Raw genomic sequence first — 14,936 nt, forward strand, 5'->3', positions numbered from 1 at the left:
CTTTTTTGCTGAATGTACAGTAATGAATGAGAAAAGAAAAACATTCTCGTTTTTAGCTGTTTCCTATGAATTTCTTCAATCCAGCGATCAATCTGATTCTGCCAATAAAAGCGCAATAAATTTGATATCACGAAATATTATCAAATTATTTTAATATAGAATGCTTCAGATCGAAGTATGAATATGTATAATAATATCTATTTTAACACAAGATATACTAATGATCGAAGCCTCATGAATTGCTGATTAAACTTTAAAAAAAATTAGTTATTTTAAAGTTCTGTGTTAGAAATAATATCTTTTTCTGGGCGAGAGAGTTGTTTTCGTAGAATCTCCTTTAAATACGTTTCCATTGCTGATCGTTAATTGCCGGAGTACGTGTATCACGATATCATTACTCATCGCTGTAACATTCGTTATTAAGTACACGAGCGAGGCGCGAAATTCGCATTGGATTTATCTTTCAAGTACATCTACGAAGAACATGGCAGGTACTCTTCTATTGCGAAGATTAATGATTACGCAAAATTTTTCACTGTTGCTGTTTATGAAAAGAATTCTATGCGCGCCAAAAAGTAAGCCAAGTTATTATGAGCTTCTCAATTCTCAACAGAAATATTTGTATTAATTTTACATTATATTATGAATTTATTATTTAATAATTGTTCAATGTCTCATATATAATGTAATTACATTATGCAATTTTATTAATAATTTGCAATCAAATTAATATATATTAACAGTTAATGCACAGAGAAAAAGAGAAAGTTAATATCTTTCTCTTTTGTATACAAATTAATTGCATATATTTAACCCTCCAGAACTGACGTTAAAATCTATAATACATTTACACGGAAAGAATGATTTTGCTGAAATATCTAAAAATTTAGTGAGATAAAAATATTGTTGTTAACTATCAAAATAATGATGTAGAAAAACTGAAGCATAATGAACACGTGTTACAAAAAAATTTTTATATTCCAGCTTAATTTAAGAGTTTTACATAATTATTTTGATACTCTTGTTAATAAAATTCTTGTCAAATTTATTCCTAAATTTTTAGATACTTCAGCAAAAAAACCGTTCTTTCATGTAATACTAAGTTTATAAGATCCATTTAATTTATCTTAATTAAAAGGCACTAATTAATTTCAAGAAATAACTTACATGAAAAAAAATGAATGCTAAGTAAATTAAAAAAAAAATCTATATTAAATATGACACAAAAAAATAAATTTTTTAACATTTCTGATTGAGTGGCTCCAGTAGATGCATCGTTCCAAATAATAAGAAATTAACGAAGAAATAACATTTTTTTCATGCTAATAACACTTCTAAATCTACGTTTCTCATTTAATCTCGCATGATATCGATGCAACATGTTTTGTAATATCTGATGACATTGAAATCAATCTCGTTATGGATCGGTGATTTGAAATCATAAATTTCATCATTGAACATCTACAAACAAAGAATACTCAAAAGAGATGTAATATCAGAGTATAACAGAAAATAGCGCAATATCAATATTTGCTTTCCTAAAGAAGAAAAATGAAAAATCTGTTACAAAATTCGATTACAAAATTCAATTTTTTGCAGAATACGGGAGAAATCAAATACTTTACGTGAAAGAATGTTGATTTTAAAATCGGATAAACCAGATTTGAACGCGCCCCGCAAATATCTCGAAGGAATATTTAGTCCGCGAGAAGAAAAATTATATCGACGATTGACAGGTATAAATAGCGAAATGCATGTTACGTACTACTTCTAAGTAACATGCAAGCGACTTTCAAGTGGACTATCGAGCCTTAACTGCCAGGCATCGTCGCGTCTCGTAACCGCCGACCGATGATGCAAATACATCGGACGACGTAAGGTGCAGTTCGCGTGCGAAAAAAAAAACAAGGAGAGAAAAAAGAAAAAGAGAAAGAAAAATATCAGCTTTCCAGGTGAAAGTCCGCGCTATTGAGAAGGGGCGAAGTGGGGACTCGCGACGCTACTGACCAAGACACGAGCACAATTCTCGCGTTTTGTTGGAATGACTGGGAGAGGGAAGAGAGAGAGAGAGAGAGAGAGAGAGAGAGAGGGAGGGAGGGGTGGTAGCGAAGGAGGAAGGAAGGGATGTAAGGAAGGTAAAGTGAGGGACGGCCAGCGGAGAGTGGGGAACGTGCGGCGGTTACCACGCTATGCGACACGTGCGTGTGACGTCACGGGGCCGGTCACGCGAGCACCGTGTGCTCCTGATCACGTGTCCTGTCACGCGCTCGCCGCTCCATCCCTCCCTTTCTGATCTCTCAGACTCTCTCTCTCTCTCTCTCTCTTTTCTCACTGCGGCCACTTCGCCGGCCGTTAGGTTCTCCTTTCTCGAATCTCGACGCGGCTACTCTACTCCTTTCGAGCGCGTATATGCATGCATATATAACTCGCTCTCTCTCGCGAGAACTGATTATGTTCCAAATACACATATCTCTTCCATTCCTTTTATTCTTCGTGATTGTTCCTAGATGACATTGCGATTGTCTCTTTACTCTGGACGTCAGACTGTATTTTTTTTGCGACTATTTTCGACATTGGGAGTTTATCTAATCAAGCTAAAGCAAATTGCTATGCTGATAGAAAAATGACATCTTTCAAAAATAACTATGTTTTTAGTAGAACATTTTTTAAAAATTCTAAATTGAAATAATGTTTCAACCCTATAACGATAAGATTTTTTTTCAGAACTGATAAGAGAGGATCGGATTTGACCGATGCTCTGTTTTGTTAATTTTACATGTAATCAAAATAGATGAAAAAAAAAGTAAATGATAATATAAAACTTTTCCTTTGTTTATTTGTAGATGCAAAAATACATATATAAGCAAAAAAGACTATTCAGTCAAAAAGCGAATGTTGATCCTAATAACATTTTTTAGTGAATTTTTTAAGCAAATAATTTTTTCTTTAACTGAATATGACCTTTGCTTAAATGTGTATTTTTTTATAAATAAACTGCAGCTTATTTTCTATAAATAAACTGCAGAGGAAGATGTTTCATATTATTATTTAATTTTTTACAACATAATATTTTGCTTGAACACAAGTCAAAAAAAAAAATAATACAGTTTAAATTAATTTTAAATATCTAATTGCAGTAAAACAAAAAACGTTTTGATATGTGACATTTGATCTAAACAATACCAATAAAAAATTAATTGAGATAGTGAATATGTAATTTCTAAAACTTCAATTTCTTTTCACGTAATACTTTTAAATATAATGTATTTTTTAAAACTATATTGCCTTTTAAAATACAAACATACCAATTCTAATAATATTATATCAATATTTAGGGCATCACTTTTTATTTGCAATCGCTTGACTCTGCTATTTATTCTTTTATATCACATATAAATTGCACTTAATTAAAGATTATTATTCTGCCATTATTACTTAAATATTTGCAAAGTATAAAATTACTTTTGTCGATATATTTCTTTCCAATCCAATCTGTTCTTTTCAATTATTACAACAAATTATCGAACCGTAAAGAATTCTTTCTTGCAATATTTTGAACATAATGAAATTCCTGATATAAATTTTATCCTCTATCAGAATTGTGACAATTTCTTTTCTATATAAGCAAATGAATTACAAATGTGTCGTTTTTTCCACAAAACTATATCTTATAATTATATTTCATTCTTTTTAAATTGATTTAAAAAATACTAATTTTTTACTTGTGTCACTTTTCTGTCAAGGCAAATCTTATTCGTTAAAGAAAACGAGTTTAAATATAGAAATTTTATTTAACATAGAAATAAATAATTTCTGACTTTTCAACGTGATGTAAGCTCCTTAGGTGTCTTTTACTCATATGTAAATTTGAATTAACAATGATAATTTATTCATCTACAAATATTTACATTTTTGTAAATTCTTTTTTTCGTTTTTTTAAATTAAATATCTATCTACGTTATTTGTACAGACTTTGTACGCCTTCCATAACCTTCTTGTAATCATCTGTCTGTCTTATCATTGTCAATTTCGAATCCCCCTCCTTATCTTGTTTATTTATTGAAATTTTCGACGGATCGCAAGGAGTATCCGGAGAGAGATAGATTATCGCTGACATTTGAAAGAGAACAGCGGACCTTCTTAGTCTACGTTCAGTTCGCCGCGAGGGCGAGTAGCGTGACGTCGAACTGCAGGCATCTTATAACGTAACGGCGGCTTGTGAAAGAACGATTGATCGTGCCTAGGGTATAAATATGATGACGCGCTCTAAGTTTGTGTCGCGCAGCACGTGCACGTCCCGCCCACGCGAGCACCACTATTTCTGGCGTGAGAAATTCTATTGGGGCGAATAAAAGGGTCGGTGCTTACGTCCTCGGCGGACGTCGCATCGGCGGCGGCGAAGGAAACGCGCTCTCGCTCCGTGGGACTTTCAGGAGTTTCAGGTTCAAGTATACCGGGTGTAGGACGGGGGAGGGGAGATTGCATTCTTGGGAACGCGAAGACCTCAGGGTGTTGTCGCCGCGCCACACCGCGTGGGACACGAAATACCAGAACGAAAAGGGAACGTCGCGTCGAGCCGTGACGAGCGAGTGCTAAATTACGCGCCGAGCGAACGAATGTTCTAATTCGCCAAGGACAAACGAAGGAGTTTTACAAGGTGCGATGATCGACGGAAAGCTTGGTCTTTGTCGATGTTCAACGCGACAGATGTAGATATTTATTATTTATGTCGGTCGACATTGACATTCTCCGAATTGAATTTTTCAGCGAGAAATTCGCTTTTGAGAGTTGCCTTTGGTTACGAAAAATTCAAGCTTTGATGGATACAATAGGACATTTCGTGCGCATTTTTTTTTTCTTGAAATACCGGGATCACCAGAGAGTCCAAATTCATATACATATGTATAAAATTTTATACATATGTAAAAAACGGACAGAATTTTTAAAAACTTGTTTCCATATTTAGCAGATTGGACATTCTAATAACCACAAAAGGCCACAGCTTGATACTCAATGATCTTGTTTATTTGTACATAAAATGTATGTATTTAGTAATATTACGTAAATAGTGTTCAGGGTTAATACATACGATGGTTTGTTTGTGTGCTGCGCATTTCTTTTCTTTGAAATACTAAAAGCATCAAGTAATTAGTTATAACATTTATATATACAATTTTTTTATTACACTACCTTATAAATACTTTTAAAGGTGTTAAAATATATATATATATATATATATATATATATATATATAAATAAGAATCACTTAATCATTTTTAATAGTATAAGATATAAACAATTTATTATATGTAGTAAATGACCGAAAAATCATCGTGTATACTAAGAATTAACATTTAAGTAGTAGCTCAAAATATCTCTAAAAATTTTATTTTTATTAGGTGCGCAACTAAGTTCTCGCTGTTATTTTGATGAAAATGCATCAAAATAACAGCGAGAACTTAGTTGCGCACCTAATATAATTATATTTTTTTTTAGTGTTTATAAAGTTTATAAAGTAAATTTACATTTTTATGAAACAGAGGAATGTAAAAATAACAAATTTTAAGACTTTTGAACTTTAATACTTTTTATTTTCCTTCTTCAGAACAAGGTTTTTATAAAATAATTATATATATGGTAATCACCTATCTACTTAAAGGTTAAAATTGAATCTTTCGATAAAGTTTTGCAATTTATAATGAGATAAACAGGTTTTGTTCAATAATCTCAGTTACTCGTTTAACTACTGAAATAATATTTTTCGCAATAAAATAAATTATTTACAGTTTTTAATATACTTAATATCGTTATTAAAGTTGATCAATTTAATTTGTGATATTTATATTTCAACTTCAGTTTATAACTGCATTTCAAGTCCGACAAATTAAGTCAATGCGCAATTTGTAAAATTGAAGAAATGTATTTGCAAAAATTTACATGTTAGTATGATTAAGCACTGATCTAAGATTTGCTTTGACTAAAAGTAGAGTTTCTCTCTTAACTGACACATTCTCATCGTCAAATATCGAATAATTTGTTTCACTGCAATTTAACGCTTGCAATTTTTCATTTTGAGTGCCATTCAATATATTATCATCGATATTCGAGAGAATCGTTAGAGGAATGTCACTGTCCCGATTTAAAGGCACGTTGATATTTATCGTCGCGCATTCCTGCCTGCTTTCAAGCTAAAAAGTCACGTAGCCCGAGACGACGACGACAGCGCTTAAACGGTCGCTGTTTAAGCAGTGCATAATTTCATTCCGGTCGGCGCAAAGAGGAGGGCCTTCGTCGAGCGCCGACGAAGGAATTTAAATTGGCTCGTCTCACAAGCAGGATCCGGAACTACAGGTTCAACAGCTGCTCGCGAACGTGTCAACGTCGAGGAAAGCGCGAAGCGAGAGCCGAGAGGCGTCCGGTGAAGATCGTTTAAACGCGAAAATAGTTGCACCATGCACAGACAAATAAAAAAAAAATCCTTGTAAGCAGTAAACGGGATATCGTGTCATAAAAAAATGCGTTCATATTATATAATTTAATATCTGTCTATTGTTAAATGATACACGTTGATCGTTCATTTACAATATCCCAAACCTTCTTAAATTTCTAAAAAAAGAGGCATTCAAAAGCTTTATTGTTAAAATATTTTATTTTAATTTTTATTAATAAGATATTATAGCAACAATTTCTTTTTTTGAACTTTTCAATGTATAGTAATTCTCTATAAGTTTTTAACTAATCAATTAAATAAAATTTAGATCGATAAGAATAAATCAAATAAGAAAAATAATTCTGATTTCAGTTCAAGCGAATCTTGGTGCTTAATATTAGGTGTTGGAATTAATTCGTAGCGTTTTACAAGTGATGGGAAGTACTTTCATTAATGTATTTTTTAATGCTCATGTGAAATAAATAACATTCTTTCATTTAAAAACGCTACGAATTAATTCCAACACCTAATATATAATATCATATATACTTTTTACTAAAGCTTGTGAAAATATGTACCATGTAAGGACTCATTTATAAGAGCGAATGTGAGAGATATGAAAATTCCTCGCTATATAATTCCTCGAATTACAGGAATATTGGAACGTCATTTATGAGCGTCGCGAATTTTTTCCTCGCAAAGATCCGTTTATAATCGGACCGGAAGGGTTGACTATTCGTCAGCGAATTGAATTAAAGGTGGACGCGTGCGTCGCGCGTAATAGGCGAGGCCGGATCAAGAATAACCCGTAGTTGCCACAGATCACGTTTATTTTCATTCGCGTCGTGCACAGGATAAGTCCGGCTATTTTCGCGCCGCGCCGGTCGCGCGCCTTACGTTCGTGTTACATTTGCGTACGTCAAGTTCGTACTTATCTACTTTGTCGCGACTAAGAGAGATCGCCTCTTTCCACTTATATCAAATTCCCGCGCTAAATCCGTCATCGGTCTCGAATTCTTTGTCGATTCGATGCAGCGAGAAGCGAGAAAGAAGAGAAAAATAGGAGAAGAAAGGAGTTCGTATAATTCATTCGATCGCATAATCAATTCAATTTTAATTTTCGCAAGGGCTATTTTTTTAACGGAAATAAGAAAAGGAAGGAATCTGCTGTATTGCTGCAGAGAATTTGCTGCACTCACGATGAGAGTCGTTTTATATTCGATCACAAGATATGCCGATCACGTATACTAAATAAAAATATAATTATTTTTTGTTATAAATTGAAAAATTGAATAAAAAATAAATTTTTTATAGCAAAAACATTGTTTATCAAAATCCTGAAAAAAGATATAAAATTTATGTTCCCTGATGTCATCGATAAAACATTTAATATCTATGTTATTTCGATATTATTTAATATATTTTTTATCTTTATAAATATCGAAAATAGATAATATATCCATGACGATCGCCACTTAAACATTGTACATTTTGATTGTTTGCAACTATCTTTCTTTACACAAAAATTTTGAATGAAAAATTTAATTCTAGAATAATAATATGACATTAGACGTCCAAAAAAAATATACATTCAAACATAAATGTATCTAGAATTTCTTTTGGAGAGGATAGTTTGTTAATTCGATCACATAAACAACAATTTTTGACGTTAATGAATTTTTCTAGAACTTTTTCTAGAACTTAGAACTGTTTACTTCTCCTAATTTTGAATGAAAAAAATATTAGCTTTTATCAATTATAACTCTAATCATGAATTTCAGAGCGAATTTAATCTAACTAGAAAAAACTCTCCCCCCTCTTTAGACACTCATCTGAGTAAAAAATTTTCAGGGACAGATAAAAAATTGATTTTTATTGGATTTTTACTCAAAGTTTCTAAGTTTTCTTCGATAATATTAATTCTTAATCACATATCTAAAGCAAACACTTTGCACTGATTTGAATTAATTAACAGAGAGACATCAATTACCCCTCTTCGTTTTTCAGGGCAATCTACTTTCGCTTTATCGCCCCAGCTTTCCTAAAGCGACGATAACAGCGAAATTTTGTGCCACAAATAACGCTATAAATAAATCATCAATATCGCATCAATATCAAGAATCTTTGATCTGAGACCTTATCGACTATTCAAGAAAAAATGCGCAAAACGTAACAACTCGGTGAATGGGCGAAATTATTTACGCAGAAGGGATGCGTGACATAATGGTTCTTCCGCGATTATTCATCGTGTCACCTTTAAATGGCCATCCTCCTGTGAGAGCGGGGCTTAGTTTACATAATCCCAACAAAATACCGGCGCTTTCTAGTCCGGCGTGTGTTGTCCCTTACGTGGCCGACGCTTTCGAAACAGAAACGAAAAAGCCGCACGTGCCACGTTAGCCGTGACCACCCTTTTTATCGACTTGCTGTTAATTGCTCTCGAGCTTTAATCTCGCCGCCGCAGGCGGCCTGCTTAATCGCGTGGAACTTGACAAGCGCCTACGAAAATTTGGTCGATCGGCTTTCTCGGGTGCACAAAACAAGTTTCCTCAATTCCTCCACGTGACTACGTATTTCTGAAAATCCTTTTACTGCAAGTACCTTTGCATTTAAAAAAAATATCCAATTAAATTAAAATTTCACTAATGTGGAATAAATATTTATATAAATCTATACACTGAAAAAAAAAATACTTACAATTACTAAAATTTAACCATAATTTAAAGTTATTATCGATATCAACATAAATATAATAATAATTATTATTATATTAGGTGTTGGAATTAATTCGTAGCGTTTTTTAATGAAAGAATGTTATTTATTTCACATGAGCATTAAAAATACATTAATGAAAGTACTTCCCATCACTTGTAAAACGCTACGAATTAATTCCAACACCTAATAGTAAGAAGCAATAACAATTATAAAAATTAAGAACTCGACCAAAATTATTTATCTTGCAATTATAATCATAAATATCAAACACTTCCTTCTCAGTGTAATAACGATAATAATACAAAATGTCATCATAGTTAATATGATTTTTATAAGATATAAAAATATATTTATAAAATACTTTATAAAAATATTAATCTAATTCTTTCTCTAATTCCTCCGTGACAATGATAATAATAGTGGTAATAAAAAAGTAATTGATTATTTATGACGATCGAATTGTGTGAGGAGAGATATGGTATATATCTTGCGTGTTTCTCAGGAAGGAAAGGGCTGGATCAATTTACTCGAGGGCAAAAGCGTGCCGTAGCTAAATGCAGCGCAAACAGGCATTCTTCCCCCTTCTCCACAGCAACAACGGAATCCGTGTCGATCTCTTCGGTGGAGCAAGGTGCGCTTTGCAATTCCGAGCGTTCGCTCGCTCGATGCGCGACAGGTACGGAACACACTGTCGTTGCGTATCGCGTCCTCGTTAAATACCTGCGTTGCATTCCGACGCTGAGACAGAGAGCAGAGGAAAAAATGCGAGAAAAAGAGAAGCTGGCGAGAGAGCAGTGGAAAAAACATTATTACGATGTAGGTCAGTTTTTTTTTATAAACAACTTCTTTCTTTGAAGAGATCTTTTTTCCCCAACTTTAATAATAATTCCACGAAGAGAGATTATTATTTCATGTAATGATGTGCATGAATTTGAAATAAATTGCGTCTGTGATTAAAAGAAAAAAAATATTTATAAAATACCCAGAAAAGGTATCCTTTATAAAATGTTGGTTTTTGCACACCAAAAAATTCTGTCTTGTTTATTATATGATTTAAAATAAGTTATGTAGATTTATTAACTCGTGATCATTCTTTATTATTTATCAATCGATTTTATCATCAACAACGTTCCGTTCAAAAATGATGATTAAAAGATAAAGTTTTCTAGAAAATAAGTTTGAATGTTTTGAATTATTAAAATTTTATATTAACTTTAAATGTAATTTTAATAACATTGTAACCGATTATAAAGAAATAATCTAATAATAGGTTTTTTTTATATTTCTACTTTTTTCACAAGCAACTAAAAAATTTTGTAATTGTAGCAAGTAAATGAAATGTAATCTATTGGATCATTAATTCACGTGCCTCGTGTTATATAAAAAACTTGTCATACATCTGTCGCACAAATGTTTCAAGCAAGTTGATTGATTACACAATTCAAAAGTTCTCTAGTCTTCAAAAATTTTTATCTTGGCAGCGTTCCATTTGACACAGCACTTCTAGAATCATTTCAGCTTTGTTTATCAAATATTAAACAAGGATAAATTCACGAACGCTGTGAGCACCAAATGGAAAACACAGTCCTCTAATCAATATCCCTCAAAAAGTTGTCAAAAAATTTCTGAAGACTAGAGAACTTTTCTACTTCGTAATCAATCAACACGCTTGAAAAATTTATTGTATGATGTGAAAGATTAGATGAATCAATTTCAAGGATGCTTAGTCGTTTAAAATAATGATGGTATTTGTGACCAATTGGCTTCAGAATTGACCTCAAATTTTATAAGCTAATATAAATTAAATTATTGAATAATTATTGATTTAAGTCAACAGAACCTTCAACCATTATTAGTCTAACATAAAGTCGCTATTAGAAATAATAATTTACTACTAATTATAAATTTGCCTCAAATTATATTCAGCTGTCATTGCATCTCCCCAGCACAAAATATTGCAGCAATATTGCAACGATATTGCTACAAATTCTGTGCTGTATAGGCTGGTATTCTTACTCTCTAAAACTTTTAGAGTGAAAGCTCACTCTAAAAAGTAAAATCTCAGCTTTAAAGACTAAAAATTGAAGCACTCTTTTTCAAGACATTGTACATAATGACGGCTGAATATAATGAATTTGAGGCAAATTTCCAATTAGTACTAATTTTCTAATAGCGACTTTATATTGTATAACTTTACATAACGATATCTCACACCTGTTCTTTTTTTACAGCGCAGTAATCGTGGTACCACAAATGAAGTATAGTACTCTTTAAAGAGGTTTACGACGCCCCGTAATTCTTATTCTTTCGTAATATTCTTTCGTGCTCGCGTCCGACCGATGGAAAAACGTACACGAGGCCATCTCGCAGCCCGGACTATTTTCCATCTACTTTCCCGTATTATGCAAGTCCACGCGAGTGAAACAGCGGGAGACGTGGCGGGACGGGCGATCTCGGCGTGCCGCAATTTGCGCAATAAACCGCACCGGTGACGATGTCATCGGGCAGCACCATTCCGCCGTCGTGTATCGGCAGAACGTAGCCGATCGCCACCACCACCGTCGTGTACACATTGCGTGTAGTGGCGTGCACGTGTCGGGAAGGGTGAACGCGTGGTCGCGCGCGTGACTCCGCGCGGCCGAGGCGTGCCCTTCTCTCGATCACGTGGAATGTAACGCGGTCCGAACGTTCTCCCCCTCACCTCCCCCTCAGCCCCCACCTACCTGCTCCTGCTCGCTCCGTGCTCCGTATAGTATAGAGCGCTCTTCTCGCGGTGCACCGTCACGATTCTCATGATTGCCTTCCTTTCCTCCCGCAGTTTCCAACGACCTGCAGCGGTGGACCGCAACAACGAAAGACTAGGACATGGTTGCGGAAAAACTGAAACCTGATCGGCATTAATGACGTTAACTTCTTCCCAATGAGTACCTTTCCTTTTGTTGTACTTTAGTTCTAGAGATACACGATGGACAAAGTAATTTTTATATAAAAAAGAAATATGATTTTATATTAGTACCTGCACCTTGTATAATTAAATACACTATAGTTGACTAGCACAAATGAAAGACAATGTATTCTGAAAAAACACATGACAGAGATTTTTTTTTATGTTGCTTCAAATTATTCCAAGCACAATAAGCAAGTATTCTTTTTTAAACAATTAGTGAAATTGTGTTCTTTTTTTATCAACTGTAGAATTTCTGAAAAAATTGTAAATTTGTAATCACTCGCCATCATTTATTATGAATAATTGATGAAACACAATAATCTGATGAAACACATGGTAGTGACATTTTTTTCTGCAATGCATAAAATTATTTCAACATGATAAAGTGCAAGTATTTTTTTTTTATCAAGTGTAGAATACTGAAAAATATTGCAAATTACTTGCGAATAATTTCTGATATCAGTGTTTTATTAAATTGCAAAATATTCCTGCATTCGATTGTCTGTCAATCATTTGTTATCACTATTCTCTATTCTATTATATCTTGTACTAATATATAATATCTTAACAATAAGAGTAATACATTACCGATCTTCTCTCTATATTTTCGAAAAATTAAAATTGCAATAATTACAATCACTTTTTAGCATCACTTTTCTTCAGACAAAAATTAGAAGTTCTGCGACTTAAATTTCTTTCTAGAAGGATATATTTGCACTAGCGAGTACGACAAGCGCGTCGTAAAAGACGTCCAGGTCACACAATTAACAATGATTATCGCAATTAGCGACGATAACAGCTGCGATAGTTCCTAGTGCAATTAAGTGTAAGATATATGATACAAAAAGGAGCAACGTTAGTTAATTAGTAAACATGTGATGCAGATAAACGATATACATTTAACTATCTATATCTATAATAAAAACATTTATTTTAAAATTTATAAAATTTCTATTCTAGAATTTATGAAAAATATTCTCTTCCCTTTCATCCTATAAATGTAGTGCTATAAAATATTTTAATCTATTGCTTCATATTCGATTTTATCTACCTCTTTTTTTCTTCTTTTCAATAATATCTCAATCATCTTACCTTTTGCATACATCGACTAGGTATTATAATTATTAAAATTTATAATTTTTTTTCCTATAATACATTTTCAGTAAAAATTGTCGATTAAATGTTAAATTGACGTCTAGTTAACATCGAAATTATCTTCTGTATCAATATATACTTAGTATTGATTTGACATCCAGTCGATGAGTTATTTCTCGCTGGTATTTTTATTATTATTACACGAAGAGGATTTTCTTTTAAAATTTACTCTGAAAATATGGTAGTTGTGATACAATACAATATTTTAAAGATTTTTACCATGCACTTCAGTAAAATTGATCAAATTATTCGCGAATAATTTCTGATATTAGCATTTTATTAAATTGCGAAAATACTTTTGCAACTTATTTTATACTTTATTGTAGTTTTATTAATGAATGAAAGAGATTAAAATTCTTCGAGATACAATGTTCCACGACTGTTATACTTTCAGGGTAAATTCTAAGAAAACATTCTCTCCGTGTATTATTATTATTATTATTATTATTATTATTATTATTATATCCTCAATCAAGATAATAAAATTCTTATAATTAGAAGAAACTTTAGGCGCACATCCTTTTATTCATATTTCTCAACAATCTTTAACTTCTTTATTTAAAATATTATAATAGAATTATCTAATTTGGTTCACATAAATTTAGCAAAAATCACTTTTGCCAAACGACACTCATTTTCTTAAGACTTAATAACATTTAATGTTTCATTGAATTTGAAACAAATTAACATGGTCGTGATGAAAAATAAGCAAAGTGGAACGTTCGTTCCATTGATAGATTATCGCACGCTCTCAACGTGGCCAGTCTGTAAAAGGAATCGAGTGACAGAGCCGTGACCACCAGTTAAAACTGTTGCCAGACTTGCACTTCCGCCCTAAATACGCGTCTGGAGTACGAAATCCGGTTCTTACGTGACAGCCACAGTACGAGGTCGCTCGCGGTAGAATGATCGCGATTTAGTTTTCGAAAGTAGGTACGGTCGCTGCGAGTAGGCGATATCTTACTGCCACGTGTTCACTTATTCAACAAACGATAATAAGCTGCCACTCAATGTCATGTTAAAAAAAAAATACTTCTAATTCTAATAGTAAACGATGAGTCGCAATTGTGTGCGACTCATTTTTTATTTAATGTTCACTATTAAATTTTTTAAATTTCTTAAATAATACTAAAATAAAAAACATGTTTAAATATATGTTTGTGTGTGTACATATAGGTATATTTAAAACATAAGTTTGAAAATAGAAATTTGCGATAAAATAATCCACGAAAATCAATGAATGAAATTAAAAGTTAATGGGCATTTTTAAACGAATGTTTTAGTGTTAGTAATTAGGTAAAGAAGTGCCAAATGCGGTTGAAGATATATAGAGTTTGGTGCTTAATAATATTCCCATACAGTACAAAGTTGCAGTAACACTTTGCACATTGCATGTTACAATATTGCAGAGATTTTGCAACGATATTGCTGCAAATTCTGGATGTGCTGTATGGGTTTCTATAATTTTTTAAAATATGTACATTTTTCACTGAAAAAAATGTCTGGTTAATTGAAATTCCGTGTGATTGAAAATATGGATAAATCAGAATTTTCTGGTTAAAGCTCTTGAATAGTTAAAAGATACTTGAAGTGAAAATAGGCTACGCATGCGTATTTGCAAACGCTAGTAAATGTACTTCACGTGTCTTTTACGACTATATTTATTGACTGTCAGGAAAGATAACGACA

The 14,936-nt window shown here is 32.7% G+C and overlaps 1 protein-coding gene and 1 long non-coding RNA gene across 3 annotated transcripts in view; one reads left to right on the forward strand and one right to left on the reverse strand.

Annotated features, from left to right (window-relative positions):
* The window catches only part of cwo (transcription factor cwo), a 68,152-nt gene extending 56,262 nt beyond the window's left edge, over positions 1 to 11,890 (reverse strand). Inside the window, exon 1 of the mRNA XM_087412885.1 lies at positions 11,869 to 11,890. The gene's annotated coding sequence lies outside the window, so the exon portion shown is untranslated. The remainder of the gene's footprint in view (positions 1 to 11,868) is intronic.
* Positions 3,994 to 12,762, forward strand: LOC105148668 (uncharacterized). Of its 2 annotated transcripts, none has more exons than XR_846487.2 (3): positions 3,994 to 4,657; positions 9,648 to 9,965; positions 11,377 to 12,762. It is a non-coding gene; the product is annotated as an uncharacterized LOC105148668 (long non-coding RNA). The 2 variants fall into 2 exon arrangements; XR_846488.2 differs by having other exon boundaries at positions 3,995 to 4,657; positions 9,648 to 9,961.
* Positions 12,763 to 14,936: the final 2,174 nt, after the last annotated feature.

This window comes from Acromyrmex echinatior, chromosome 13 (genome assembly GCF_024713525.1).
Source record: "Acromyrmex echinatior isolate Ae372 chromosome 13, ASM2471352v2, whole genome shotgun sequence".
Classification (NCBI taxonomy): Eukaryota; Metazoa; Arthropoda; class Insecta; order Hymenoptera; family Formicidae; genus Acromyrmex; species Acromyrmex echinatior.